The following is a 16,202-nucleotide window of genomic DNA, read 5'->3' as shown; positions in this document are numbered from 1 at the left end:
ACCCGATCCTAGGCAGAAGAAGACCTTGTGCTCTGGGGTGTCTTCCGGAGCTTCGCAGGCGATGCATTTTGTGGAAGTTCTGCTGCCTATCCGGTGTAGATGCTCTCCGTAAGGGCATGGCCTGTCAGGAAGTGCATTAAGCCCTTTGTGGCATGAGAAGTTATCAGTTTGTTTTGACGTAGGTTTGGGACGAAGCCGAACGTCCTTCTTCCATTCCGGGCAACGTCCCATTCCCCTTGCCCGTAGAGTAGGCAAGAAAATTCCAACACATTTAGTAAGGTTTTCCTCGTCTCCCTTCCTAAACCAATATTTGGCCGCCCTCCAGCGGACCTCCAGATCCAGCGGAAGGTATCCCATAAGGGCAAGCAATGCCTCCGTAGAGACTGTTCCGAAGGCCCCCGTTACGTTGAGAGGCCCTAAGCATTCTGATGTTCTTTTTCAGTGTCAACCCCTCCATCCATGTGGATGACGCATATGTGGCTATTGCTTCATAAATTGACTTGGTATATGCTTCCATTATGCTGAAATTTAGATTAACTTGGTATGATGTCAACCTGGTGAGTTTTTGCATTGTGATTTCGGCTTTGGTAGTTATTTTTTGTATGTGTCTATCGAATTTTAATCCCTCACTTATGGTTACCCCAAGATATTCAAAATGTTCTGATCTTTGAATGATAGAGCCAGATAGTTTTATCAATGGGTTTCTCCTGGTGCTAATTTTACCCTTTAGAAACAAGTATTTTGTCTTTTCTGCGGATAGTTCTAGCTTGGCTTCCCTGCACCATATTCTTAGGGCCTCTAGAGCTTCATTTACTTTGTGCTCAACCTTAGCACGGGAGTCGTCTATGTCATCCGCGTAGGCAATAACTTTTGTAATGTTAGTTACTGTTATTACTGAGATCACGAAGGCAGGGTTCTAGGTTAAGGTTCCATAAATGAGGTCCAAGCACCGACCCCTGATGCATCCCTTAGTTGAAATTTTGGAGAAGCTACAATTCATTTTTGTTTAAAAATACAATTTTCTATAACCTAATGGTTGAGATGTTAAAAATTTTCACAGAGATTTGATCAGTACAGCCGCCAGAAGGTAAGGAAGAGAAATGTCTGAACATCATAAAAGATTTCTTTCCCTGGTTGGGAAAGAATTTTGAAATATGGAACCTTGGAATGCTTATGGGAATCCGCAAAAGGAGCGGGGTTCCATGTCCCCCTTGTAATATTAAATTCTAGAGACGGCGCCCAAATTCTGGCAAAAGTGTCTCGTTATAGTATATTTTCTATATTATATCAGCAGCACATGACTTCATCCTCATCGTCACGATTAACGAAAAGTGGTAGAAATAAAATAAAATGAAATCAACAGCCCATTTTATATGGTAAATGTTCGGTATATCGGAGACACATTAAAATCGAATATTTTGTGTTTGGAATGGTTCGTGCTTACCAATTGTGTATTGCGGAACATAGTTCAAGGTACCATTATGCTTTTTACACGAAAAGAAACCAGAAACACACATTTTCACATACAGAGTACTTCTTTTGATTCATTTCTTCGCTTTTGTAACACGCAATATGGCGGGCTGAGGTTGACTACCGAAGTGGGTATGCAGTGTTTCCAAACTTCTTCACCGAAAAATACCTACTATCGTGTTCGTCATATGCAAATTGTACATTACGCACTGGTAGCTGACGGATAGTTCCATTAACCACTTCCGATAAGGTTAGGTTAGGCAAGCATAGTTTTAAAAAAGAGGGGTTGGAAACACTTACAGGGGGTTACGTCATCACATCCAATTCACGTCGGGAAAGCAATGGCACTTGTGAGTCGGCGAGATATATATATCTTGCAAAATAGATGGTTTCCCGGTCAAATAGATTCTACGATGAAAGAAAATACCTCGACGAACGTTAGAAACCTTAGAGAAACTCATTTCCGTAAGTAGTTTCTTCTGTAAAATTGAAGAAATGTGTCTCCGATATAGCTACCGAACTTTTATCTTTTATTTATATGTAAACTTCTAGAAACAATCGCATGAAATTGTTTCCATTGTTAGTCATTGCACTTCTCAACAGACGTTTCTAATTATTGGCCTGCGTTTACATGAAAAATCTTCCTTTAATACCTTTTCCATTTGTTTACTAAGAGTCCATAACTCTGCGCTTTATGGGTTGCACAATGGTATACGTAATCACCATCTGACTGCTGTGAAGGGAAATGATCGTAAAAATCCTCATTGAACCAATCGTCACCACCAGGACAATTTCTGCGTTGGCCTGTTATCGTCCTAAGCGATAGACGACGCCAGTTATCAACCTCATTTGCTGAAATGAGTAAGTGCAGAAAAAGAGTGAACGAGACAATGCTCTTACACTTAACAGAACACTTATGTATTATCGATGGGAACTCTATTTTTATCGGTTTGAAGGGAAATGGACAAGTGTCGTTTATTAACTAATGACGTTCGATTAATAAGAATTTTAATGAGGTCATGGCTGGAGAGAAAACAATGCTTTTCCTTTTTGTAGTTTGCCATTGTTTTGGAATGAGTTAGCCTATTGATAGCATTAGCAATGTTTCTCAGAAATGTTGATCCAGGTTTATAGGTCCGAAATACCTCGCATAGAAGTATCAACATTTGTGTGGAAATTCCCTGAACAATGATGTGACGTAGTTTCTGAAATCTAATCTGCATCGCATGATTCTTGAGGTGATTTCACTCCGAAATGCCACTTGCCACCCACCCCCTTTGGGTACGGCGGGGTGGGGGGGGGCTGTAAGATAAGGTAACGTAAAGGTGCCCCTGTGAGTGTGCAAACATGCCATGAAGGCACATGGGGTTATGTGGAGATATAGAGCTCCACATATTCTTGATCTCGGATAATTGGAATGATGCGATCAACATCTCGCCCAGCCGTCTTTACCCTTCAGGGTTACCCACAGGTACCCAGTGATTCTCGTTTCAGTAGGCTCTGCGTCGTGGGGCCTAACTTAAGGGGGGAGCATGCCATAAAATAGCGTCCAGGTTACACTTGGGAAATCATGAGAATTACCCTTTTGTTTCGTTCCTGAGGTCGCAAGAAGTTATCAAAAATATCCTTAAACTTGAAAATGGGGGGAGCGCCAAGTTAAGCCTCTCTTCATCTCGTCTCTTTTCTTTCTATCCTTCTTTTTTTCGGGTTTCACTTATTGCACAACACTTGAGCAACCTTGTGTTCTGACGTCACGGGAGAAATATATTTAATTTTAGGCTAGCTAGGTTTTTAGTTCTCTTAGCCTAAATAATCATTTTCCATTGTACCAGGTGGAATTTTCCGTAACTCTGACGTCAAAGTCGGTGACATTGCCTAACCATTGTGTGAGCTCCCTGGTTGTGGTTGGTGACGCTTGTTGCTTTTTCCTTTAGTAATGTTCATGTAATTCGAATAGTGAAATTGTAGCGATATTTTATTACAAAGAGTATTGTTTTCTGCGATTTATAAGGTTTTTCCTGTAACTATACCAAGTTTTCACTGCTTACAGCACCATTTTTTTACCCTGGTGGCGAGAATTGGAACTTTATTTTGCATAATTCGCGAGCGCATTGCTTCATTAGCATATCTACGAAGTTTCAGACTGCTACTCTCATTACAGCCCGTGCTGTACCACTCTGAACACCGTCACTTTTATTATAACCACCTGGTATTTATGCTAATTGAACCTAACCTAACAGGCCTAATCTAACCTCGTATGAATTCCTCGTCCGACGTCAAAACACAAGGTTGCTCAAGTGTTGTGCAATAAGTGAGATCCCTTTATTTCCCTCTATTCCGCGGATTCCTTTTCTTCTGTGGATAGGCCATGTCCTTGTTTCACTCCAGTCACATGAGTAGAGGCATACAGTAAAAGCAGACTCCGTCCTTGTGTAACATAAGGAGGTGAACAGATGCGTCTGAACAAGCAAGGAAACGCTTCTGTTGTCTTTATACTGCTGACTAATGGTACGAGCATTTCTGCTGTCATTGCGATCAGAACTCTTCCTCTCGCATATAAAATGTGCTTTCACTGCTCACGACACGAACAGATTTCATCCATGATTTCACTTTCACACACGGAACTGAGCACACGATAAAGTGGCGTAAATAACACCCCCGCGGTGCGGAGGGTGAGGGCGCAGTAAGAATGGTAAATTTAGAATGACCGATAGGTCAGAAAAGTTTCCCTTTCTGAGTGCATTTTCAACCAAACATATTACATTTTTATGCCCATACAACTACAAACAGAAAATGTTAATCGCTAGACAAGTAGAAAGTGAATTATCAGATTAGAAGAAATCCTTCATTAGCCTGAATAGTTCAAGTGATGGAAGGGTAGACGACAGGCAAGAAAATGAGCTGGCAACGCTGACTTTCAACCTTGCAACGAGATTTGCAATTAATTTAACATGAGCACAGACAAAAACAAATATTACCACTTCTCGCAAAATTTGTGTGTTCCTTGCAATCGTGCACTGTTTCCAGGGACGGCTCTCCAGGGGGCTAGGGGACAGAAGCCCCCAAACCAGGCTTCAGCCCCCCTGGTAGCCCCCCTAGATTTTTGTAGTACGGTAGACGCATTTCAACCGAAAACTTAAAAAGTAAAATTCCTATTTTCCATTGTGAAACTTCCATTGGAGCAAGTACAATGTTCAAGTACATTTTCTAGTTCGGTTAAATCGCAATTACTACTGTATATAACGATGTGTTCTGATATCAAAGGGCCACTGATCATTCGATACTAAGTAATTTGCCAATCAGGAGTCGCCAAACTTGCTACGAAATCATCTGCCTGCCTGGAAGATGGACGTACTCATTGGCTCTGAGATTGTTCTTTGATTGTTGTTGGCAGCCTCCGTAAATCGTATCACTATATTTCGGAATAGGTCTAACAGGTGTGACAAATGCATTTTGATAAGTAGGATGACGTTCAAAATCTAAAGAAGCGTTATGTCTCCTTTCTGTTTGTTAGTTCCTCATTGGAGTACCGACAATTGCACGAGAATTAGAGACGTTCTCTCATTGGTTTCATCGTTATATCTATTCTTAAGTAACTAATTCTCCAGCATTCTTAAACCCGAAGGTTTCTGGCTGCAGCAACACAAGCCTTCCTATCCTTATCACTGCAAATATTCGAGAGGAGTAGAATTGGTCCGAGATAAAGTCGTTTTTCTTCGATTATCTGTTATTTTTAATTGACATTAATGGTTTTTTTATTCATTTTCGAGGGGTGACGCTATTGTTAATTAATCTAGCGCCACGTGTCGTGGGTGGAGGAGGAGATGAGTCATCGATGACTCATGCACACGTGTGAGTTTGAAATTAATGGTTTTCCATTAGTGCACAAAAGACACTATTATGTATTCCGTTTTTGACCTAAGCTAACCTTTGGTTGTATATTATTAATGCGTTTCTGCCGGATATGAGTCACAGATGATTTATACTGACGTTGGAGTTTGGAATTAATGGTTTCTCCATTAATGTACAAAAGACATTTTCGGCCATTTTGGCGTCATTGGTGAGTCATATTTGGTATAATTGAGGAGCTCGAACGGTCCTGGGTAGAGGCTAGAAAATATTAACCAATGAGAGAAGGTTTTTAATAAATGATTCAACCAATCAGAGAAGAGTAATGAAAATAATATTTATATTGACTGGCCTTTTGTCTAAGAATCTATAAATATCGAGCGGAAGACGAAGTGGTCCAACAGAGTTCTCAAGTGTTTGGATTGAAAGTCGTACTGATTTTTTTAGCGTGACTGAGTTGTTGCAGTGCATCTAAAGGCTTTTTAACTTGGTAAGTATCTTTTTTTTTGTGTACTATTCTTTATTTCAAGTTGCTTTTTTAACGGCCATGCAAACAAAGTTTAAGCGTTTTGCATTATTTTTGAAAATATTATACAAAGAATACTCGAAAATAACACTAACAATATGTATTGTTATTGTTCCAGGTTCTGTCACTTTCTCTCTTTCTGAATTCCACCCATTCTTTTGTCACGGCGATGTTTTTTAAAAAATATTATACAAAAATATTAGAAAATATCACTAACAATGTGTATTGTTATTGTTGCAGGTTCTTTCTGAGAAGCAGATGTGAAGTACTCTGCAAAGAACTGAAAGCCCGATTGGAAGAAACGAATTGTGAAAACGGACGTTGCTGAGCAGGACCCCAGGGAGATGAGTGATTTGGTGCTTATATGTCCATGTTTCTTCGATTATATCGATAAGGATTGTGTGCTGGAGGCTTTGAAAAAGTATACCCCTTACAAGTACATTACATGTTGGGGCTGTTATTCAAATGAAGGCAACCAACTAGCCCACGATTGCGTTATTAAACATTTTTACGAGTGCGAGGATGTGCGCGGTAAAGACGAAGTTCAACTCTCCGATTGTTTTATAATTTGCCAAGAGGAATGCGGAGAGAATGAATGCCAGAACTGTGTAGAGTGGATGTGCGAGAGAATCCAGCGTTATCTGCAGGATCCGGACAATACAAGTCATATTTTCGATTTTTATCTTGCTAATCATGAAGATGTAGGTGATGGTTTGAAGGCACAGGAGGAATCCACAGGATACAGAGACTTTTACAGTGTGTTGTGTGAAATTTCAAATGATTTCGAACTAGTAAAAACTCTTATAGCGCCTATACGAGAAGCGGAGCTTGCTCGTGGTTAAGAAACAATATTTGTTAATATCTAAAGTGAAAATGGCGCAATATATTATTGATGCGCAAGGTTTTATGTACAATAATAAATTTATATTGCGTGAGATGTGTGTTAGTTCTACAAATTTGGATACTGTGTATTATGCTCTTGTAAAAGTGCCAGAATATTTCAAAGACAATAATGAATCCCAATGGGTGTAAGAAAATATTCATGCTTTATCGTACGATACTCCTCTGGGATGTGAAGTGTACTATGTTCGTAGTGTAATTAGAAATTTGAACTGTCTAGGTTCAACTTTTCAAGGTTCAACTTTCTATTGCAAGGGAGAAGGAAAATCCAAACTTCTCAAAGATTTGTTCAATATTTATAATATTGTAGATTTGCAAAGTGCAAACTGTCCTTCGCTTAGAAATTTGTATATGTTTCAAGGAGGATTGTGCAAGTATCATTCTGATACTTCGCCTCCATCAGAACAAGGTTGTGCATTCAGAAATGTACAAAGACTTGTATCTTGGTACAATACTAAAATTACCAATATGTAATGTATTTTAGAGCAAATAATAAAAGATTTGTGAAAAAATAATTGTTTTCTATGTTGTTATTTAGCCTTATAGGCCTTTTTTCAAGAACTATTGACTTTTTTGAGTGTTTAGTAATACCAGGGATTATTTGTGGGCGTTATATTATGTGAGTCTTATTTTTACTACAGTCAGGACTAAATTCCACTGACTGAAGCTTAAAGCTTAGGCTCTATAGCATGTTGATTGGTTAATCACACAAACCACAGATTAAGCTGGCCGTAGACCCAGACGACAGAGCATTATTAGTGAGCAAGAACCTTTTACATCGAGAAATAATGCTGCCTTGTATCTGTTTTTTAGTTTACATATTCATTTAGGATTCAAATGAAACAATTGCAGTATTTTTTAAAAGTTTATTTTTATTCAAGAATATATCAGATTTATATACACGAAAAGTAGACTACCAATAAGCGAAAATCACATAGTCATTACAGTTTAGTCGTCGCTGGAATTCCTCCATGAGGGTGTCATAGTAAGAGAGAAATTTTCGCCATTGTTCAAAATTTAGTGTGATTTCTCCGGTGGCGTTGCTGATTTCCACTTTTATGTTTTCTCCACTGCCCTCGAAGGTGAAGTAAAGTTCTCCTATAATGTTTATAGATCTGAATCTCTCTTCTCGTGTGGGGAATCTGTTCTTGTAAGTGTCGAAGATCGCATCTGATTTGTACACGCATGCTGGGTACTCATCGCTATTTAGGCCAATGTAATTTTTTTCATGTTTCAAAATCAATTCAGTGTCGGTGAAAGTACCTCGAATAACGACATCCATGTTGTTATCAATGTTGTAGCGGCTTTCTGGTTCCATCTTGTGTTTTTTATGTGTATCTCTAGTAGACTGCAATGCTTAGTGATTTTGTTGGATATATATATATTTCAAAATAGGCGCAAAGTACTACAAAAACCAAGCTTTACCAGTTACACAGCCAATATTTCCTAATTCAAGTAACTACATGTACCAGAAGCACTTGCATCTCAACACTAACTAGACAGAATTACAAAAGCAGATTCTGCTATGTAAATAGCCTTTTGCAAAAGTCCGATGACAAAAGTTTAAAAATTGTAACAGCCCAGACAGGGACTCGAACCCTGGACCAATAGGTTAAAAGCCTAATGCTATACCAACTAAGCTATCCGGGCACGCGCTCTACACGTGAAAAGTTGGTTATGTTAAGAAATATCCAAGGGATCAATAGCATACAAGTGTTATGTGTATGAAAGGAAAATATAAGGTTGACATTACTATTCATTAGAAGACACGGTTCACAAAATCCCCTGAACAAGTGTGGAACAAACGTTTTGCGAGGAGCAAAGAAAGACTGCCAGACCCTAACCCAGGGGGAAAATTTTCCCACCAGTCGCTCACACGGGGGTGAGCCTCCATTGTTAGTTCTCGAGGTCTTTGCTAAAAGGTTTTTTTCCTCTCATCTATAGGGCATTACGCCCTGCCTCTATTGTGATTTTTGAATGGTGCTTAAATTTGTAGTGGTTAGCACGTGTGGCCAATATTTTATTTTGGAAAGTTGCACGCGCCCCGGGATAGTCGAGACTTCAGTGAAAAAACATCTATAATTGTTTACCGAATATAGATAGTTTTACTGGAAAGAGACACGCCACATATTTCACATTCTATAAATAGGAAGAAATAAGTTATGTATCCGGGAGGGCTACGAAGCGACTGCAAGACTGAATAGCAAAGTTAGCGGGTAAAATGAAAGCTGGATTTTTTATAAGGTACTTTATGATGCTTGGGGGTATATAGACGCTCCCTCTTGTAATCTGATACCAAATTGTTACTTTGGAGTGTAGTGCTAAGAACGTTGTATCCAAAGATGGCATCTTTGCCTATCAGTATTGTAAGTATTGTAATTATATTTTCAAGTACCTTTTTTAGTAACGCAATTCCACTTTTTATAAATGAAACAAATGGTTTCTACACACGAAATTTTTATTTTCACAAACTAGTCTACTACAAAGTATGTAATACATCAACCTTTTTCAATTGTTACATATCATTCTACTACAAAGTAGCGTTATACTAACGCTTTTTTTATCTCAAATATACATTTGTAAACATTACATTATTGTTTGAGAAAGAGCTCCTCTTTTTTTTTTTGCTAGTTTTTGGATTGATTGTTGCAAATTGCCTCCCAGAACTCATCCTCTAAAGAACGATCATGAATGTGAGCAGGGTGCGTATGTATTGCACACGTGGAGTCGGGTACATATATTGGTCCCTGGCCACAAAAGTGAAACTTTTTTGACGGGACTTCATTATATCTAAACAAACAGTGGCGTACGGGATTACCGTACAACTCCCTTGTTCGTAATGTCTGTATGGGGGTACCAGAAAAATACACTTTATTATCATTTGTGACAAATTTATTTATGTGGCTTACTCCTTTTTGCTCAGTCCTTGATTTGTTTCTTTGCCACAGATCATTGCATGTATATGCAAAGCTGACCTGAAGATCAGATAGCATTTTGGTATATAATTGCATAACAAGAGTAATATCCAGACTGTCCATTTTTGTTTCAAAGACTTGTTTATTTCTCACTACTATTCTGTTGTGACTGGATTGAAATAGGCCCCACACGCGTCCTTTGTATTTGTTGATCAACTGCTTCATTTTTTCTTTCTTTATGCACTCAAGATTAAGGCATCTATGATTGCTTTCTTCTTTTTCTCCAAGCTCGCATTCCACACAAGTAGGGTGAGGATAGTAAAACACTATTGACTGGGCCACAGCTTCTACGAGGCACTGCTCATTGATTAGGCTCTCACAGCATCCACACTGTTGATAAAGTCAACTATGCGGTCATTCTTTTTCAAATCTTTCGCAAAGATATTGTGTATCAGTTCCTGCTACACATTGGTCAAGGATTAATTATTCTGTTTATACAGTTCAGTTTAAAAAAACGCTGTCACAGAAGCACTGGGGTTTTCACCAAAACTGTCAAAATATGTTCCGTGGCAATTCGAATCAATGTACAGGGCAGTCCAATGTATTCCAGGCCCCGAATCTCTGTCTTTATTGAAACTTGGTATTTTTCGGTAACGTTTTGCCTGTACCAGACCAACAAAAATTTTCACATAGAACACTGACATGATGTACTGTTATGGCAATGCTTATGGTTACCATTTTGCAGCCGAATTCAATGAATATAAGTTCTCGTCTGACGACGAGATGCTGCCTTCTTTGTAGTCTGATGACGAGTTGTTCTCGTCTTGGGTTGAGGCACATGCAGGTACAACGTGCTGAATGAAACTGTAGTGGTGTAGAAACTGACCGTACAGGTGCGCGTTTCTCAGAGCACAAGCTATTTTTCTCAGGCGGTGGTTCTTCTCACAGCAGGTATAGGCAGGGAAACTTAGTAGAGCTGATTTAGGGCATCCAAGCTGCTCCAAGTTAATCACAGTGCGTTGAAGTAAGGTAGAAAGGAAATGGCACTTTTCTGCGCCAAAGGAATAAATGCCTGCGGCATTTTCGGTACAGCAGGATAAAATAGTGGACATATTGGTAAAATTCACTTCTCCAGCTTGCCAAGAGAGGCCGTGCACATTTTGAGTTTCCCATAAATTTTCCTTTTGTATTCTGATATCGAGATCATCCCATGCGCACGGAGGTTTAAATACCCATGATTGCAAACAATTAGAATCTGGATCCACAACAGCTATTTCTTTCGGAATATATTTTCCATGATTATTCCGAAATCCTATAAAATCGATAACGGCTCTCATATTGTGATCCTACTTTGAGGCCGACAGTCACTCAAATGAAGGCTTATTTGCTATAATCAGTATATATGGCGCGGTTCTTGTCAATTTGTACCAGAGAATCAAATTCTCCATAAATAACACAAGTGACTGAGGAGGGAAGTGCCGAAGCAAAAGAGACCTTTAATGTCACACTACTGTCGCGAATTAAGTCCCAGGTGGAATCAATTTCCATGGTTGGTGAAAGAATAAAGGCATACAGGGCAAATCCATTATCGTAGTCCTCACGCGATATACCGTTCCCACTATCAGAAAAATAAAGAGAAGTACCAGAGAATAATGAGTAATATGCTTGAACGATATTTTTGTCACTAAAATTGAGTGCCAGAGGCTGACTTGGGATAGACTTATTACCAATTTGAAACTGAAGCGAACTAAGATTGAAATGCTGAAAGTTGAAAGGGTTAGAGTCAAATCTACCATTGAAAGAGCTATTCGATACGAATCCTACTATGATACGTTTAGGTACTGTACCTAAAAAGATGTTATCCAGATTGTAGGAAGTGATATTTTGAGGCAGTGTGATTGATTTTACTTCTACTCGTGTTATAGGGTACTTTGCTGTTGCTTTTTCAAGGGCTTCACTGTGAGCTAAGCCTACATGAGGGCTAATTGTCACACGGCGAACAAATAAGGAGACATCTTGTAACTGAACTCGATATTCTGAATTCCCACTAGTTATTAAAGCAAACGCATCGCTTGTTCTGTGCAATTTAACTCGCATAGACACTTTGTTCATTAGAAGGCGGGGCTGAGAGGTAATATCTGTATGAAGCCGACCATACATTTCGAAACTACGGCTACCTGTTGCAAAAGACATGCGTTTCTCAATTCCTTTGTTTTCTGTTAGATTTTCTAGTTTTCCAGGAGTATCGCGATACCAGAGAGAGGCAGTGAGGTGAGATTTTTTAGCTTCGTTCGAGTAATTCAATAAAGTTTCAATGTAAGCACGGTAGGCATATGATCCAGAGGAGGATGAAATCAATTTGTCGTTCAACATTACGTCAACTTGAGAAAAGAGTGAATGTAGAAAATTGTTCACGGGGGAAACCAAGTTATCTGGAGCCAAATTTGCTCCATCCGGTTTAGTAATTTTACATCTCACATACAAATAAACATGCGAAGGGTCCAAATATTCATCGCCGCCCCCAACTACTGAAAATTCGACTGGAGAATCTGAAGTTAGCGTTGAAAGTGGGCGATATTCAACTAATGCTGAATTCTCTATACTTGTCTGAGTGAGTGGAATTGTAAACAAATCAAGTTCCGAGTTTGTACAATCACAGGAGCCAGGATGTAAGAACGACATGGTGGTTAGCTATCGAAAATATCTCTGTTTACCCTACGCCTTCTCTTTTTGAACTGAGAAGGTACTTGAGGGATGCCAAATTTTATAGTTGCACCCTTCCGTTTTCTTTTTCCGCTACCAGAGAGAAGTTGAGAAACTTTTTGTTCTGCCTTGCCTCTCAATGTTTCTCCAGCTTCGCCTAACCGAGTTCTAATCGAATGCTTTACCGGCTTATTTTCCAGCACATCCCCCACTACTTGCATCCCAGTTGTCAGTGCTTGTTTTCCTAAAGTTTTAGCGCCTTGTTTGAGTAATGGAATAGCCAGACGGAACAACCCCTTGAAGATAGATCCTAACCCGTGTCCCCTTTGAAAGGGTGGACCTGAGTAATATGGGAGTCCCGAACCGGCCTGCTCGAGATAGTAATTGCGGTACAGTTCGCCTCTGTCGTATTTCATTTTCTCTTAAAATGAAGTTTAACGGTCAACTCCCCAAATGCAAATGAAGGTTTACGACCAGCATTGTCCCTTAAAAGGATTTCAATGGTGTCGAAATAATGCTTTGATGCTGATAAATAATGAACAGGATTGAAAATAATGCTTTGTGAACGTCCATACGGAACAGAAGGTATTGTAAACATTCTGAAAAGTGGAGCTTTAGTATCTCCTACTATCTGGTGACTTACTATGTCGCTGTACACCATAATTTGTTGTGGAACGCCAATACTTAAATTTGGTTGTTTCGAAGCTTGTGATTGCTTCACAATATTTCTATCTGGTTCAAAGCCCAACTGTAATGCTAAGATGGGCGAAAATTTGAGTGTGGATAATTGAGAATCGTAGTTTCCTTCGACTGAGTTTGCGGAGTAATTGCACCTGAAACGAAAAAGCCCTTCTCCTATGTGATTTTCATTCAAAACTTGTAACACAGAGTCTACAGTGGGATAATATCCAGGGGGCACCACCGTTTTTCCACTCTGCCTATTTGCCTGACCTGGCTGTGAGTTTTGAACTGTCCATGCAATCTCATTTTCCCCTTTCATAACATTGTAAAGACTATTAGTAAAGTGGACTTCAGAGAGCCCTACAACCCATTCTCCAGAATTTAAGTTGATTGGATATGCAAGTTTGGTACTAAAATGAGAAGGTGTATTGTTTCTGAAAAGTTTCTTGGACGCATTTGAAACCAAAGTGACGTAATATTCATTGTCACTGCCTTCAGCGATCATTGTTCCGCTTTTTTAAAATGTAATGTTACGCTCGACGCTCCAAACTGAAATGGGAGAGGGGTGCCGTGCTCTGATTTTAATAGTATTTCAATTGTTTCAATATATTGTTTTTCAACTTTTATGTATTGTCGTGGTTCGAAAATATAACTTTTCTTTGCTCCATATTCATAGTCTACAGTGCTGAATGATCTTATCACGGGGCCGATATTTGGTTGAGATTTCACAATATTTGAGCAAATGTGAATCTCGTGTGGAATATGAAAATCCATGTTGCATGGATACGTGGAACAGGTTCGTACTATCCCTGATCCCATATCAGAATGTATAAGTTCCTTTTTCTCTGGCACAGATAACGAATAACCAAACACTGGAACCAAGGAAGGCGACAAAAGTACTTTCATGCTTTCATCATGTTCCAAAGTTGTTTGCACGTAAATTGTGTGTTTATGTGCATCGTATCCTAAAGTTACATGTTGAGCAAGCACTTTTCGTTTTGGAGGAGGAATATTCGAAAGCAACAAAGAAATATTGGAATAAAATCCTTCTCGGACCACACTTTCACTGTAAAACACTTCGTCTCTGTTTTTAGGTTTATATTCATATATAATAATATTGTTATCTCCAGCTATATTATAGAAACTACATGTCATATGTACTTCAGCTACAGCAACGACCCACTTTTGATCCAATTCGATTGACTCACTCAACTTTGTACGAAAGTGAGCAATTGTGTTGTCTGGAAACAAGTCTAAACTTGCATTGGAGGGTAAAGTAAGATAGAAATCGTCTCGTGCCATAGTGTCAACTAACCTAAACTTGAGTAATATCAGAAATAAATACCCATGATCTCATGGCTCTGGGATACCCCCGCCAATGTACAAACGCCTTATTTCCTTTTCGTTTCAATATTTTTTCAATAATAAAAGGTCTATTTGGATCCAAGTTAATTTTCTGTAATTCAGGTTCGTAAAATATCCCTTCTATAATTTCTCCGTTCCAATCTTTGATTCTATACGTTGGGGGATCAGTACTTATTTGTTTGTCAACGACAAAAATTTCCTGTGTCCAATTAGGCAAATAACCTTTTTCGAATTTGAGCTTGTTTTTACTTATTCTTACATAATTACCAATATTAAATTTAAATTTGATATTTTCTTTTGGTTTAACGCGCAAGCGAGACCACACTTGCAAAGCATTATCAAAATTTACTTCTGCAGGCGCCATTTTTATGGATCTATGGTAAGAATGATTGTAGGATTTAACAATTTTAGCTAGAATATCAATATATTTGTAGGTATTATTTGCAGTGAAATGCTTATACAATTTTGATTTCATAGTACGTATAAATCTTTCGACCACGGCTGCTTTCATTTCAGAATTAACACTGTAATGTTGCACATTATACTTGTGAAACACTTTCTTCACATGAGCGTTGTAAAACTCTCTGCCTTTGTCTGTCTGACAATACACGGGAGGATATTCCAACATATTTATAATCTTTGTGATAGCCTTTGCCATAACCTCGCCTGATTTGTTTTTTACTGGGAGACAGTACGCTTGTCTTGAAAACACATCAATTGCACAAAGAATGTATCTAAAACTGTCGTTAAATCGAGCGATATTTTGCATGTCAGCTAAATCCATTTGAACAAGTTCAAGAGGAGCCGTAGCTTCGTAACGTTTACGAGGGAAAATTTTACGAGCAGGAACATGTAAGGTATACGCATCCTGTTCTGACAACCAGTTTTGAATTTGAGTTCTAGATTGTGTTGAAGCCTTAGATAATTTTTCACTATTAGAAAAAGAAGTAGGAAGTTTATGAGTATAGTACAAAGTTTTCAGATCCATGTTACAAGTCTTCCCAAATCAATTCAGGTTTCCTTTTTCTTAAAGGGGGTGGAGGCGTGTGTGTAACAATATATTCGCGAGGGATGTTTAAAGAGTGAAGAATGCGTTCGAACTGATCTTTTCCTATTGGTTCCCTGCTTTTTTTACGTGGGCGTACAACTTCGTTAATCAAATCGACTATATTGGAATTTTGATATAATTTCCCATGCATGGTGACTGTTCCTTGAGAATCCCAGCTTATGTTCCGAGAAGCAAGCAATCTTTTCAATAACAATTCTGTCTTTTTCTGGAGTGTTTTAGGCACCGAAGCAATAATTTCTTCTTTGAGTGTGGCAGTTTGTGGAGGTTCTTTTCGCTCTGTATCTACATGTATTTCTTGTTCTTCTATCACGGGTAAATATATCTGACTGGGACTCGTATGTTGTAAGTATCTTCGAAGAGCCTGTTGGTATAATTTCCATTTTTCGGGTTCACTATAATCTTGCCTTGCCAATATAGCATGAATATCAGAATCTAACCGCGATTCGTGCATTTGTGAACGAGCGGCAGAAGCTTGCATTGCGGCTCCTGCTTCTTCAGGTACCAGTATCATTTTTTTTACACTCATTTGTTAAACAAGGCACTTCCTAAGGCTGCGATAATAGGGCCAATAAGAAAAGGTAGAAATCCAGCTCCTTTTTGTATAAGCAACTTTTTCTTCTTTTTAAGCGAAGTGCTCTTTGCAGCTAGCTTTCGTAGAGTGACTTTAAATTTTTGGAGCTTAGACTTTTGTACTTTTGAAAGTGGAACATTCCCTTTTATTGTA

Source organism: Lepisma saccharinum, chromosome 24 (genome assembly GCF_977018435.1).
Source record: "Lepisma saccharinum chromosome 24, izLepSacc3.1, whole genome shotgun sequence".
NCBI lineage: Eukaryota > Metazoa > Arthropoda > Insecta > Zygentoma > Lepismatidae > Lepisma > Lepisma saccharinum.
This window is presented reverse-complemented; position numbering follows the sequence as displayed.